The 15854-nt window shown below is 39.2% G+C and overlaps 1 protein-coding gene across 8 annotated transcripts in view; it reads right to left on the bottom strand.

Moving 5' to 3' along the window:
- The window catches only part of RTP4 (receptor transporter protein 4), a 114329-nt gene that overhangs the window by 9124 nt on the left and 89351 nt on the right, over positions 1-15854 (bottom strand). For 5 of the 8 annotated variants that reach the window (XR_005383863.1, XR_005383867.1, XR_005383868.1 and 2 more), the window contains 2 exons: positions 4533-8605; positions 3405-3469 (listed from right to left, as the gene is read on the bottom strand). The gene's annotated coding sequence lies outside the window, so the exon portion shown is untranslated. The remainder of the gene's footprint in view (positions 1-3404; positions 3470-4532; positions 8606-15854) is intronic. The other 3 variants (XR_005383865.1, XR_005383864.1, XR_005383866.1) reach the window with 3 other exon arrangements.

Genomic DNA, 15854 nt, shown 5'->3' with positions numbered 1-15854 from the left:
CAAAAATAAGTAAATAAAATCCTTAAAAAGAAAAGTATACTAAGAGATGAAGGAAAACCTAGAAATTGAAAGTATAACAGCAGATAAATAAAAATTCAATAGAGGAAATAGAAATTAAGGATGAAGATGTATACTCTAAGATAGAACAAAAAGACATACAGAAAAATAGGAAAGAAAGATGAGAAAATAAAAGGATCGGTCCTTGAGGTCCAAAGGTCCAATGTTTAAATAGTAGGGTTTCTTTTTTTTTTTTTTTTTATAGTAGGGTTTCCAAAAGGAAGAGAAGCAAGGAAATGGGAGGGAAAAAAATACCAACCAAATAGGTCAGGAAAAATTCCCAGAAGTGAATGACATCAGCTTCCAGATTGTGAGGACCTGCCAAATACCCAGGGCAATGAAGAAAAATATTTTAATGGAGGGAGAAGGAAAGAAGGAAGGAGGTAGGGAGGCAGAGAGGAAGAAGAGGAAGAAAAAAATAGAGGAGAAGGGGAGCGGAGGAGAGGGAAGAAAAATTACAATAACACACAAAGAGCCACAAATTGGAAAATTTTCAGGGTCTTGTCAATAGTCACATTAGAAGCTAGAAGACCATGTAAGGAAGCCCTCAAAATTCTCAATGGAGTGATTCCTAAGTTAGAATATCATACTTAACCAAACTATCAGTCAGGTAGGAGAATAAAATAAACACATCTTCAGAGATGTAAGTTCTCAAAATTCTACCTCCCGGATACTCTTTTTCAGAGAGCTCTGCTCTGCCAAAGAATGCACGTCCTTTTAATAAGGTAGAAAACAAAAAACAAAAAGAAGATAGGACTACAGAAATAGAAGATCCAACATACAAAAGGCAGGAGAGAAGTCTTAGTGATGACTGAAAAGGCAGATCCTACAGTGCTATTAAAATCAGCAGGTTCTGCACTCCGATGTTTTTAGCAGCAATGGCCACAATAGCCAAACTGTGGAAGGAGCTTCGGTGTCATCGACAGATGAATGGGTAAAGAAGATGTGGTCTATGTATACAGTGGAATATTAGCCATTAGAAACGATGAATACCCACCATTTGCTTCAACGTGGGTGGAACTGGAGGGTATTATGCTGAGTGAAATAAGTCAATCAGAGAAGGACAAACATTATATGGTCTCATTCATTTGGGGAATATAAAAAGTAGTGAAAGGGAATAAAGGGGAAAGGAGAAAAATGAGTGGGAAATATCAGAAAGGGAGACAGAACATGAGAGACTCCTAACTCTGGGAAATGAATAAGGGGTAGTGGAAGGGGAGGTGGGCAGGGGGTGAGGGTGACTGGGTGATGGGCACTGAGGGCGGCACTTGATGGGATGAGCACTGGGTGTTATTCTATATGTTGGCAAATTGAACACCAATAAAAAATAAAAATAAATAAAATAAAATCAGCAGGTTGGAGCACAACTAGGAAGGAATTCTTCAAAAATATATAATTGATGGAATAACTGATGTTTTTGAACATTTTAGGATGAGAGTATAATACTTGGCAGAAGTTTGGATAAATTGGTGTTATCTACATAGAGGAATAAGCAAATTAAAAAAAAATACAAGACCATTATTAGCCCTAAAGAAAATAAAAAGTTAGGGTGCCGGGGTTGCTCAGTCGGTTGAGTGTCCGACTCTTGGTTTTGGTTCAGGTCATGATCTCAGGGTCATGAGATTGAGCCTCATGTTGGGCTCCCTGCTCAGTGTGAAGTCTACTTGAGAATCTTTCTCCCTCTGCCCCTTCTCTCTCTCTCTCTCTCTCTCTCTCTCTTACTGAAATCAATAAATAAATCTTAAAAAGGAAAAGAGAAAAAGAGAAAGCAAAAAGTTCTTTAGAAAAGAAAAGTGATCGGTGAATACTACAGGATTTAGCTGGGAAGAATGTTTATATAGTTTTAATAATAAGCTCAGAACACTGGCCTGGCCCAAATCAGATGTATCTGTCATGAGAAGACTTGGGTGGGCTGGACTGATACATATATGTAATCATGGAAGAGGAGGTACTGAAAAATCAAGAAGTAGCAATATCTGGAACAAAACAAACAAAACAAAACAAAAACAAATGTAGCTGAAATAGTTGATAGTGGTTGCGTCTGGGGAGGGGCCTCTAGAGGGCAGGCAACAGGGGACCACTCCTTTCTGAAACAAATTTGTGAAGTCATCAACTCTAAATGTAAATGTGTAATTTTGATGAAAACAAGGACACAAGCATACTAAAAAGCAGAAGCAAAATTTCTCAAATAAGCCATGAGCTCTCTGCCTGTGGATTTCTCCACAATTTTAAAAGCTTTCTGGGCATGCTAAGACACAGTGTATTTTCCTCACCCACCACAATGTGGGACAATGTGAGAGACAACGTGTTTGGGAATGAAATTGCCCCACCAACCCTGTTGTAGTGACCAATGTTCACAAATAATCACAGTTTTTACAAATACAAACCCCACACAATTTTTTTGAGTATTTTTTCTTTACAGTTTATGCTGGGATTCCTAGATAGCTGCATCTTTGGTGAATGAGTGGGAACAAAAGATTACCAATAGACAGAGAGCAGTCAGGAGAAGCAACCAGACTTGCGACCAGATGGCAGTTAGCGAGGCTGGGACAGCCAGTAGTCAGCAGAATGCAAATAACAGCAATGCTAATCATTCACATGAATGTAAAACTCCTAGCTTATGAAAAACCCACAGCCTTAGAAAAATATGTCTGCTATAATTGAGAAGAACATCATTGTTTTTATTTAACAAGATAGCTACAGTGTAGGCTTTTGGGGTCAACAGCCCCCTCCAGGCTCCTAGCCAATAGCCAAGATCAACTGCGAGCCATGTGAGTGAACCACCTGGGATGCCGCCCATTCAAGCCAGGTAATGCCAAACCCAACTTCTATCTGTAACCCCGTGAGAGTCCCATAAGTGAGAATCACCCAGCGGAGCCTCATCAATCCAAAGAATAACGAAATGTTATAATAAATTTGTGGTTTAAGCCACTAAGATTTGGGGAGATTGGTTATGTAGCAATGAATAAGCAGAACAAGGAAACTCTACTCCAGCCCTCTCATGTCCCAGTAGGAAAATAAAATCCTAGGACAGGGGGTAATTTGGCCAAAGTCTCACAACAGAGAAGACTCAGCCCTTCAAGCCTTTGGGCCATGATTCCTCATCAAGGCCATCGAATCTATACTAAATGCTGCCAGTGTCTTCCTCGCCTTCCTCCTTCCCTTTCTCCTCCTCCTTTTTCTCGTAACCTTTTATCTTGATATTTTCAACTTACAGGAAAGTTTCAAGAATAGCACAAGAAACTCCCTATACTGTTCACTCTGATTAACTAACTATTTGCATTTTACCTCATTTGCCAATGTTTTTCTCAAGAGAACATTCTCCTGCAGGGAGGCTGCCCACATACCTGATTCCTGCTGAGTGGTTAGCCACTGGTCAGCACATCCCAGCAGGCAGAAGAGGAATGGGCACCTGAGGATGAGAAGGGTAGAAAGGAAATGCGTGGGAGAAAAGAAAAGTGTTAATCAAGAAGGGATGTCAAAAGGGAGAGTGGAATCACTCAATATCAATTTGTCCTCATCAAGATATTCCCCAGAAGCAGTTCCCTAAGCTGTGCGTATTGAACTTGAAGCCTGAAGGCACAAGTTAGAATCTTACCACTGGCTGTATGACCCGTGGCGAGTTCCCTTCTGTTGTTGAGCTTTGGTTTCTACCTTTGGGTATAAACCACGTTCAGTAAGCCAACACATTGGAAGGGCTTTGCAAATGATGCACATGAAAGGAATTTTAACCACCTGTGTCTGTGGAATCACTTGGAGAGCTTATTAAAAATCCTAATGCTACTGCCCCATCTGCAGAAATCCCTATTTCAATGGTCTGGGGTCCAGGCACTGTAGTTTTTAAGAGATCTTGTATAATTGTTAAGGGCTGTCAAGGTTGAGAATCACTGTGATAGATAACATTGCCATCGCTCAGGGGTTGTTTGAACTCCTGGAACCCTCTGGGCCAGATGTCCTCTGTCTTGGCCCCTTTCCCACTTCTGCTACATTTCTCTCGGCACCAAAGTAAACCTCAGAGTTTGGAGGATCCTCCATTCTAAGCCTGGGATGCTTCACCTTTATTTAATTTCTGCATTATCCCTTTCTTTATCCCTGATGATCGACACCAGAAAGTTGCTTCCAGAAAGAGCTTCCTAGGTTCCCAACCCCTCCACTACTAACCAGAGGTTTTCTGTTTCCACTGCAGTTCAGCAGCTGCCATTCTTCCCTTCTAGCTCTATAAACACCTAATTGCTGGCATGCAGATCTATGTAGTTTGGGATTGGTAGGAATTATGACTCATATGTAAATACCTTTGAAAAGAAGTGTAGGAGGGATTTTATATTCCTTGGTGGTCTTAGCAGGACAAAAGAAGAATTTCCCAGATAGAGCATAACTTTTATTTTATTACAAAAAATATCTTTTGTGGTGCATTTAGCTTCTTCTTCTTCTTTTTTTTTTTTTTTGGTACAAATATTCAGAAATGAACTACTCACTTTATTTTGAAGTTTAAATTCTTCTATCCCTCCTTGCATCTCTTCTACTTCTGCTCCTTCCTTCCCCTCTTTTGTCCTTCTTCTCTCCTTCCTCCTTCCTTCCTCTGTTAAAGAAAAAATTATCAGGACACTTGTTAAAGACAGTAAGGCAAACTATATTCAAGGGAGGAGATTATCACAATATTAGTACGGATCGCTGCAATGGGGCTCAACTCTAAATACAAGGAAAAGTGGGAATTTATAGCTAAGAAGCAGAGTGGAGGTTGGTAATGGAAAACTATTAAGAGAAAGCATCAGAGAATAAGGGGGTCTCTGGTGGCAGGTCAGGGGATCACCCAGGGGGATGGGGAAGGAGGAAGTAGCTAATTAAATAGGAAAGGCCGTCAGACGTGGGGAGTGGGGGATTCTTGCTAAAATTGGACCAGGTAAAGATGGGCACAGAAGCCTAGTTGAGAGGAGAATTCAGAGGAGTCTAATCAGAGTTTGGTCAAGGAAAGAATGTTTGTCACCTCCTAACCCTCCCCCTTCCCTAATTCCCCAGTAATAGGGAGACAACAAAACACAATTTGAAATATGTTATAATAGAATTATATAAACTTTTGTGGAAGCATTCACCTTTGTTTGGGATAGGTACAGGAGAGAGGATATTTTATTTGAATTTGGAAAGATGGGCTTGAGATTTCTTCAGGCAGAGATGGGAAGAAAGATACTCTGGGCAAAAGAACAGCAGGTGTGAGAGCCCAGGGCAGGAACTAACAGGATGTGTCAGGAGAATTGCCTTGGAAGCTGAGAGAACAAGAGTGTTCTCGCAGGGGAAGAAAAGATGATGAATGAGGGATTGTTGTCCAGGACTGGCTGGTGCAAGAAATTCTTAGGGGAAACATCTTTGGTCAGAGGTCTGGTTGGTTCCCCGTTTCTCAGATTCGCACACTCTATTTTCTTAGCATCTGTAGAGGCCATCAGATTGGAACTTGTCCTACCCCCTTTTACTGCTTACTCCTGTATTCACTGTTTCCACCCAGCAAAACTTTCTCTACAACTATTATGTATATCGATCTGGTTTGTTTGCTTGTTCATACCTTTGTTGTCCATCTTCCTCTTCTAGGATATAAACTCCATGAGGGCATGGCCTTTCTTAGTTTCCCACTGAATTCCCAGAGCTCAGCCAGTATAGGGCACTTGGTAAGTGTTCCACAAATTTGCTGAATAAAGCACATGTTTTTGACCGGAGCCATCCCTTCCCAGGGACCAGAATACTAATGTCCTCCACCTCATTCTCAGTGTCAAGGTCTCTCAGAAGTAAGATCAGAATTCTTATTGATGAGCATGGAAAGAAAATAAAAAGAAACGGGAGTCCTAAGGAAAACCCTAGCTGGGTGAGGCCTGATGAGATGCCCCTGCTCCACAACAGAGAGCACTTATCTGCTCCCAGATCCTGGGCTTCTCTCCCTGGCCCCTCACCCCTGCCCAGCCGCCAACGACTGCTACCCAGGAAGCTCATCAGCCTTTCTGCCCATAGTTTTCAGAATGCCACATCCCATCTCCCTGGGGACTTTCTCCTTGGTGCTGTCAATTCTACAGTCACAGCTGGGACTGGGACTGGGGGGAGGGGAGAGCGCTCTGTCTTCAAACTCTCAGGAGGGGAGCAAAGGAAGAACCAGCACTTTTGTGCCTTGTGGGTAGGAGAGTGACATAGGGTTAGAGAAGTCAAAGGCTCATCATTAGTTGTTTTTTCTGACAAACCTGGAGGGCTTTAGGAGTGTCTTTTTGTTGTTTTTGTTTACTTCAAAGTCAAGCAAATTCTACTAATGAAAGCTTCTTCCAAACCCCTTTTCTTTGGTTAAAAAGATCAACTCAAAAAAGCATATTTAAAAAAGAAAAAAAAAAAGCAAATAATGTGAGGAGTGTTTTTATTTTATCTCTCTTCTAAGGAAGGAAAAAAGACTTTGCATCAGCTAAAGACAGAGTCATCTGTTCCTGGGCCTTGAGTGCTCATGAGTGAATCCTGTAGCTAAAGGCAAATTTCCATTTCAGCCGCCTAGACTGCCCTAATTACCTGGCGGAAATCACGGAAGGTGATGCCAAGTGGCATTTGAGCCTGTCATTTTCTTTTACTGTTTGGGGGATTCAGATATTTTCCACTCTAATGTGGCAAAATATTCAATCAGCTTAAATTATGCATGCACTCCAGATATCAAGCCAGCTAGATGTCAGGAGCAATTCAATATTTTTTTTGAATTTGGGAGACTGAAAGTCAGCAAGATAAAAGTTTAGAAGAGCTATATACAAATTAACTTTGTAGTATGTGGTAAACAAGTATAGAAGTGAGAAAACTTTTTGTCCCTGGCTGTGCCAATTTCTGGGATCATTAGATAATTTGCATTAGCAATATTCTGGCAATACTGAACAGACAGTTTTAATTTCCACTGCCCTATCTTGAGTTTCTAAGTATTCTTCGTTTCTAAAAATAGATGCCAAATAACATGTTCTATTTGTCACACTCTTTGTGAGTGTGACCGTATTGCCCCTCTTCTGTGTCATTGCATTCATTTTTTGAGGGGAGGAAACCATCAGGGTCAAGTTGACTTTATAGAGGTGAGTTTGGCATTTCTGGTTACCTTACGTGATATCATTGATTAATTTCAGGAATTCAGGAAACATTTATAAAACATCAACTATGTGACAGAAACTGAGCCAGGGTCAGCGTGATTGAAACCTTGGTGCTGTACACAAGCCTGACTCCTACACTCCTGCCATATAGCTCAGTAACTGATGCAAGGTAGAATGAGATAAGTGTCCTGGAGGCCAAGTAAACTCAGGACTCATGGTGGGAACATGGGGAAAGGTGATTCCTTATGAGTCAAGGATCCAAGGAGAAGTAGAAATTGTTAAGGATGTGTTAGACTTCCACATATATGTGTATTTGCAGAATGTGCTCTAGACAGAAGAAACTACTTGAGCAAAGATACGGATCTGTACAAAATCAAGTGTGCTGTGGCAATAGTGAGTATTGTGGCTGGAGACCAGGATGTCAATGGTGCCCAGGGGGAGGTGTTGAATGAGTGGAACACAATAAACCTCAAAAAGACTATGGAGAACTTTGGTTGACAGATTGAGGGATCTGATCAAAATTTAGTGGGCGAGAGAGAGCCACCTAAGGCTTCTGAGCAAAGGCAGAACAGAGACAGAGCAGTTTGGGAAGATACTTTGAGGCACAGTGTCACAGGGCCTGGGGCTGGCCGTGGCCACCAGAGTGGCATGGAGGAATGACATACTTTACTGCCGATCCATCTTCATTTGGCAAGCTCCACAATAAGGGACGCTGGGAACACGCTGATGCATGACCAAGTTGCCTCACTGCAAGAAGTTCACAGTAGACTAATGCCATATCCAGCCAACCTTGCCTCCGGGGACTCCTGCTCATGTAACTGAGGACTTTCTGATCATGTCTCTATCTCTAATGGCTAATTCTCAGAAAAAAAAGTGAAAAGTTCTGACAATCATCCAGACATGAAATTTGCCAAAGCCAGAGACCTGGATATTTTGAAAAGTGCGAAAAGGAGATTATGTTTCTTATTCAAATATTCGCTAAAAATGAACAAACACCAAAACCCAATCTTTAGAACATGGCATCGCCTTTATTTCCAATAATTTGGATCCAGGAAATCTGGATTCCAATCTTGAGATTTACCTGCATCTCGATTTTGTTTTCCTTATCTGCAAAGCAGTCATAATTCTCAGTCTTTCTGCTTCAGATGAGATTGTGAATATTAAACTATTGTGTCAACTGTGAATATTAAAGAATTATCATCAGTGATCAAATTCTGGGTAAAATAAAAATTTCATTGTAAGATACCTATAGCAGGTGATGAATTGAGTTCCCCCACTCCCTTACCACACTGTTCAAAACCTCAGAATTTGATTCTCATGACCACCCTATATATTTCCAACAAATTGTATGTCCCTAGACGGTAAGTTTCACCTGGTTAAGGAATCATGCTGGTCATTCATCAACGTATCTCGTAACACCTAGAGCTTTTCCTGGTACAGAGTAGGCACTCCATAGATACTGGCTGAAAGAAATAAAATAATGACTATAAGCGCTTTTCCCTTCATATTGGATATGATCCTTTTTTTTTTTTTAAGATTTTATTTGTTCATGAGAGACATGAACTCCCTGTAGGGAGTCCGATATGATATTTGATCCCGGAACCCTGGGATCACGCCCTGAGCTGAAGGCAAACGCTCAACCGCTAAGCCACCCAGGTGCCCCTAGATATGGTTCTTTTATTTCTGGCCTTTAGCTACTTACCACCCTACATTTACATTATCTTTTTTTTCCCACCCCCCCAAAAATTGTGAATATCTACTATGTACTGGGTCTGATATTAAGCGCTGAAGATAAAATGGTGAGGAAAAAATGACTCAGCTCTTGCTTTTATGGAATTTATAATTGAATACATTTTTATTATAATCAGCTTCACAGATCCTATCTTTGTCAAACTAATTCTATATATTGTTATTTGTATTAACATCCTTTAAAATTAGAAATTGGGGATCCCTGGGTGGCTCAACAGTTTGGTTCCTGCTTTTGGCTCAGGGAGTGATCCTGAAGTCCAAGGATCGAATTCCCACATGGGGCTCCCTGCGTGGAGCCTGCTCCTTCCTCTGCCCGTGTCTCTGCCTCTCTCTCTCTCTCTCTGTGTCTCTCATGAATAAATAAATAAAATCTTAAAAAAATTAAATTAAATTAAATTAAATTAAATTAAATTAAATTAAGTATAGTTAACTGAACCATTTGAAACCTCTTGGAGTATCTCAAGCCCAAATGAAAAAGAACTTTCATAAAGATTGACAACTGAATTTTTAAAAATGTATTTAATATTTATACCACTGATGGTTAAAACATAATTATACCAAAGAAGTTTTTTTTTTTAACTTATTTATTTCACAGAGAGAGAAAGAGAACACAAGCAGGGGGAGCGGCAGAGGGAGAGGGAGAAGTAGGCGCCCTGCTGAGCAGGGAGCCCAGATGTTGATGCAGGGGCTCTATCCAAGGACTCTGGGATCATGACCCCGGCCAAAGGCAGACACTTAACCAACTGAGACACCCAGGTGCCCCTGAAGAGGTTTTTTTTTTTTTTTTTTTTTTTTTTTTTTTTAATAAATTTCGATTACTGATAGAGCATTGAATGACTGGCCTAACACGGAAAACTGGATTTTTTTGAAATTCAACACGTTTTTAAAATTAAATTAGGTCAACCAACCAAAGAGTGAGCATGTACATTTAAGTATACATGTGTATGCTACATGGCCAGAGAACCAATTTACAAACTGGTCACACTTCAACCAAATATTTTATATATTAAAGAAAAAATAAAATAGTGGGTTCCAGAAAATACAAGGATTTACCAAAATTGTCAATCAGCAAAGCCTAAGAGAAAGATTTGAGATAAAATTGTCATTGAAAGTATTCCTGTTTCCAGTAATCTATTTTCATCTTTTTTAAAAAAATGATTTCTAACTTATTGATGCCATGACCAGAGAATGTAGTATCAAGTTCCTTAAATTTTACTGGGACTTCTCTGGTCTAACACGAAGCTATATTTCTGCAAAAATTCCATGTGGGCTCAAAAATGATGCACACTCTCCTATTGCTGGATATTGTATATATGTTTTTAGGTGATTACAAGTTTAGAATTAGCTTCATAGATAATTAAAGTTTTTATTAATATTTAATAAACCTCTTTATTGCTAATAATATTTTTAACATAAAGTTAAAATGTTTGACTTTTCCCTAGAATTTCTTTCTCCATCTGTTTTTTTTTTTTTTTTAAGGTTTTATGTATTTACTTGTGAGAGACACAGAGAAAGAAGGAGAGACATAAGCAGAGGGAGAAGCATGCTCTCTGCAAGGAGCCCAATGTGAGAATCAGTCCCAGGACCCCAGGATCACGACCTGAGCCAAAGGCAGACACCCAAACTCTGAGTCACCCAGTCGTCCTTTCTATCTGTTTATTTAAACATCTCTACATCTTTATGGTTTTGTTGTTTCTTTTGTATGTACCACATAACTGAGTTTGTTTTAAATCCCACCTAAAACCCGTCTTCCAACTAGAGTTCAGTTCTCACACATTGGCTGAGATAAATAGCATGTTTGAATTCTTTCTTTCATCTTATTTCATACTTTCCATTTTTCTGCCTTTTAAGTGTTTCTTTTAAATTCCATTTTCATTCCATTCTTTGGATTGACTCTGCCCTCTACTCCCACCCCATTCAACTTCTTTTCCTCCACCAGTCTAGAAGTTTTACATTCCACTTTTCTGGCTACCCTTAAAATATTAACATGACCATTTAACTCAAAGTTCAAAATTAATCTAAAGTCCAAAGTATTTCTCTTCCTCCTGAATAACAGAAGGAAATTCGAATGACTTGAGGTAATCAGTTTCCTCATCCCACTTGCCAATATTGCCCAGCATATGAATTTTATCTTGATTTTGCAACACCACAAGTTGAACTATATTTTAATTTCTTTTACAGTCACTATCAATTTGGTTTTATCCGCAAGTCAACATTGTTCTTTGTTTGGTATTCCTTTCATTTCTTGTTTTTTTTTTTTTTTTTTTCTGGAATCTTTTCCTTTTCTGAAGAACATCACCCTGACATCTTGTTTTTAGGGAGTGTTTTTGGAAGTAAACTCAGTTTTGGTTGGTCTGAAAATGTCCCCATTTCTCTATTGCTCTTGATAGATGATCTCACTGCATATACAATGCTACTTTGACAATTATTTTCTTTTAGCACTTTAAGAATGTCTTCTAGCTTCGAGTGTTGCAGTTGAGAAGTAAATTATCAGTTGCATAGGTAATCTTTTCTCTCAACTATTCCTAGGCTTTCTTTTGATGTTCACTGCTATAGTGTCTCTACAATGTTTCTCAGTGTGTTTCTTTCCATTTATTCTTCTTGGAGTTCACCAACCATTCCGAATCTGAGAGCTTCTATTTTCTACAAATTCTAGAAAATCTCAACCATTACCTCCTCAAGTATTTTCTCTTTCCTTCCTTCCTTCTGAAATTCTGATGAGTACATTAGAGTTATGTTCTATTGTCTCTGTATCTAAACTTTTAATGTATTCATTTTTTGTTTCTCTATTCTATTCTCTATATAATTTCTTCAAATTTATCTTAGAGGCCAATCACTCTTCTGCTGTGCCTAACATACTATTTAAGTCACCCAACAATCTTTTAATGCCAACTTATGTATTTTTAATATATAAAAATTCTATAGTGGGTTTTTTTTTTAAGATTTTATCTATTCATGAGAGAGAGAGAGAGAGAGAGAGAGAGAGAGAGAGGCAGAGACACAGGCAGAGGGAGAAGCAGGTTCCCTGCAAGGAGCTCGATCTGGGACTATCCCGGACCCCAGGACACACCCTAAGCTGAAGGCAGAGGCCCAACCGCTGAGCTACCTAGGCATCCCTATAGTGGGGTTTTCTTTGAACTCTAAACCTGGTCAAATTTTAAAATCTTCATTTGTCTTATTTCAATGTCCACTTTTATTACTTCAGGTATTTTAATTATATTTATTTTATATTTCTAGCAATCTGTATCAGCTATACTCATGGGTGAGATTCAGTAGTTAATTGTTTTTGCTGACTCTCATACACAGGTTAATTCTGGTGAGTGGAGGTTTTGGTATGTGAGTTCCTATTCCTTGAATGTTCTGTGCAGAAATCCTTTGAGGCCTGAGTTTTAAAGTTTGTTTCCCCAGAGAAGACTTGTATTTGCTCCTTCCAGTTATCAAGACACACTGCACCCCAGGATCTCTCAGAACTTAATTTTTAGCTTGGATTTTTGAATGACATAGACGTACGATAAATTTTGGATTCAGATTCATAAACACTATATGGGCTAGGAATTCTCAGAGGAAACTCCTCTTCCTCTTTCTTTCTTTCTTTCTTTCTTTCTTTCTTTCTTTCTTTCTTTCTTTCTTTCTTTCTTCTTTCTTTCTTCTCTCTCTCTTTATTTTTTCTTTCTTTCTTTCTTTCTTTCTTTCTTTCTTTCTTTCTTTCTTTCTTTCTTTCTTTTCTTTCTTCTTTCTTTCTTTCTTCTTTTTCTTTTATTTCTTTCCCTTCCTTCTTTCTTCCCCTCAATCTCTCTTCTACTTTCATTCCTCCTTTACTTTACTTTCCTCTTTCTCCTCCAGCTAGAGTCAAAGTAAAATCAGGTATTTGTCCATTTTCTTCCTCTGTGAGTTGTGGGACTTTCTCCTTAAGGAATCCAGCTCTGTGTGGCAGTCTGTAATCCACTCCTACTCCACCCAAGCTCAGGCTTTGTCTTCAGTTAGAAGCCAGACCCTAGGCAACCCGGATCAGAGCTCATGCTAGGACAAGCTATTTTTTCTTTTACGCCTGGCTTCTTCACTTTCCCCACAGCTCATCCATGCCTTGACAAAATATGTGTTTTTTATATTTTAGATGGGTTATATAATGAGAAGTTTCCCTGAGCATCTCTTCTATCTTCTTTCTGCTCAACCTTTTCCTTCTTCTCCTTTTGTTCCTCTACCTGCAAACAAAGCCATTGTACAGGAAAAACAAAATATTAAATAAATTGTGCTAATTTTAACTCTATTAATTTGTTTGCCATCAGTTGGACAGTAATTATCTACTTTAGAGATGTTTTTAAGTTGATGATGCATCCTAGGCTAACACTATTTTTTGAGTGTCCACTGACATGTGTTTACCCTGCAAACTATTTTCTTTGCTTAACCTCAGTAAGTGAGTTCATAGGGTAATGCCACGTACTTAAAAGGATTTGCTATTATCAGGAAGGGGAAATTTTCCACTTATCCCTCTTGGTTCTTTTGGCTAGTCCAGTAGTTAAATTAACACAAGACAGATTAACAAGAGAAAAACACCACAAACTTAATTTCATATGTATAGAGGTGTCATAGATAAGGGACTAAGAATGGGCCAAAGCAGGCTGTTTATGTACCTTTTAGACAAAGAAACAATAAATTTATGAAGAACTGACTTAGACTTAGGTACTAATCAGTGAAGTAACTAATCAGAGTTTGTTTATATAGCCTTCTTGGCCCTAAATTCTCTATCTCTGGAAGTAAGAATGTCTCTCTACATCCTGGTATAGGGAGAATACCTTTCGCATGGGACATTTATTTCCTGCTTTCAAGGAGATAGGAGTGAGTATCAGAGTGTCCTCCTTGCATCTGCTGTTTCTTAAGTAACTTTAATTCAGAATAATTTATATGCCACTTTGGCCTGTTTGAGGGTGGCCCTTTCCTGAGTCCCATCACTGTTAAAGACAAACAATAGCATTTTATGGTAATTGTGAAGCCTAGAGATATACACAGCCATTCTTAAAACTCAGTTCTAAATTCTATGTCCTTAAAACTTCAAGATGCCTTTGCTACTATCATTTTTCTATTTGCAAGAAAGATTCTAAGTGTTGATTAGATGCTGGAGAATGAGATGGGGGCCTATAGAGAGTACCAACAAGCATTTATGGAAAGTCTACTGTTAGCAAGGAATCATGCTTTGTGTTTCAAGGACCAGGAATGAGTAATAAATGGTCTCTATTCTTAATTTATAAGACAAGATCTAGAAAACATAGTTGCTAAATCCTGTTAGATCCATTTTGCTCATTTCTCAGTTCCTATAGGAGGGAAAATATTAGGGATGGATATTGAGTAGGAGGTCAATAATGTTTACTACCAGGATTGCAACTAACCTAACTGGTAAGTCAGAGGAGCCTCTGGCAAAAGCCAGATTGCAATGAGGACAATAGGATCATGGGTACAGAGAAATCACTGCTAAATAGAGGCTAGTATGGATGTTCACTTTCAGTAGCAAGACTGAAAGGGAAGGAATTAGAGATCTCAAAACAAACAAACAAACAAACAAAAAACAGAAAACAAAAACCAAATTCTGGATGCTGCTACTTTATGCCCTTGATGATCAAAATATAGCCGCACCCCAGACCCACTGTACAAGGGTCTTCATGCTCACAAAATCCCCAGGGAATTTGCATGTTCATTAGAGTCTTAGATGTTGTCTTAGGGTAACCAACTGTCCTCATTTAATCTGGACTGAGTTGGGGGAATTTCAGTGTTAAAATCAGACTATCTTGGGAATTAGGGACTCCGGTTGTCCTCAAGGCACTACGTTAAACTGTCCCAACTAGTTCTTTCAGAGCACCTATGCACTAGGTAAGAGAAGATTACATGTGAAAATATAAAGAATTCTATCACTGGGGATCCAAGTGGGACACAGGAAGGAGAAAGTGTACCCCTATTTGTAGAAGAGAGTTTTGGATATAGAAGGTAAGCAGGGAAAGTAAGAAGGTAAGCAGGTGGTGGTGGTGAAGGGAGCAGCTTCCTCAAACATCATTTGTCACTAAGGGGTGACCTGTGACAATATTGTGGGAAGCCTGAGCAGCATTAGGATGTGATGAATGTAGAACCACAACATGTGACCAACAGGGTTTCAGCTCTCCAGCCCCAGGTCTTCAAGAGTCCAGCAAGAACACTCTGTGAAACAGAGAGGTCAGAGTTGCAGAGGTTGTCAGCAAGGAGGCTGGCTTCCTAGACAGATAATGGCTGAGATCATGTAGAGGGTAGCATTCAGAGCAGAAATATCCAGAAGGACAGAAGATATGAACTAGTAGTTGACTAATATGTGAGAGTTGATATCTTCCTTTTAGTTACTAGGAGGTCATAAGATCAAAAAGGTCTGAGACCTGCCATTGGAAAAGTAGGAATTCGGGGATTCTCTTGGTCTCCAAAGCCAACCATAAAGGGAGTACAATTATCCAGATTTTCTATCACCAGAAAATTCACCAATCATACCTTCCATCAGTTCTCTCAAATATAACTTTTCTGCTTAAAAAGCTATGGGCTGTTGTAAGGGCAAATACAAATTTAAAATAAGAGGCTTAGTTTTCCTGTTGAAAATAAAGGAAAGGCTTTCCTTCTTTTCCTTCTGCTTAGAGCATTTACCTTCAGAAACTTATAATTTGGTCACTATTCTTAAGTAATTTAAGAATAGAGGCTCAGTGGTTGAGCATCTGCCTTTGGCTCAGGGCATGATACTGGGGTCCTGGGATCGAGTTCTGCATCAAGCTCCCCACAGGAAGCCTGCTTCTCCCTCTGCCTATGTCTCTGTCTCTCTCTGTGTCTCTCTCATGAATAAATAAGTAAAATCTTTAAAAAAAATAAAACTTGTAGTTTTAAGCACTTTATTTCTTTGACAGGCACCCCTTTGAAGACTAGATAGATCTATTGTCAGTTTTTTACTACTCTTGGGTCATA

Source organism: Canis lupus, chromosome 34 (genome assembly GCF_011100685.1).
Source record: "Canis lupus familiaris isolate Mischka breed German Shepherd chromosome 34, alternate assembly UU_Cfam_GSD_1.0, whole genome shotgun sequence".
NCBI lineage: Eukaryota > Metazoa > Chordata > Mammalia > Carnivora > Canidae > Canis > Canis lupus.
Note: the sequence above shows the minus strand (reverse complement) of the source record. Positions and strands in the feature narration are given on the sequence as shown.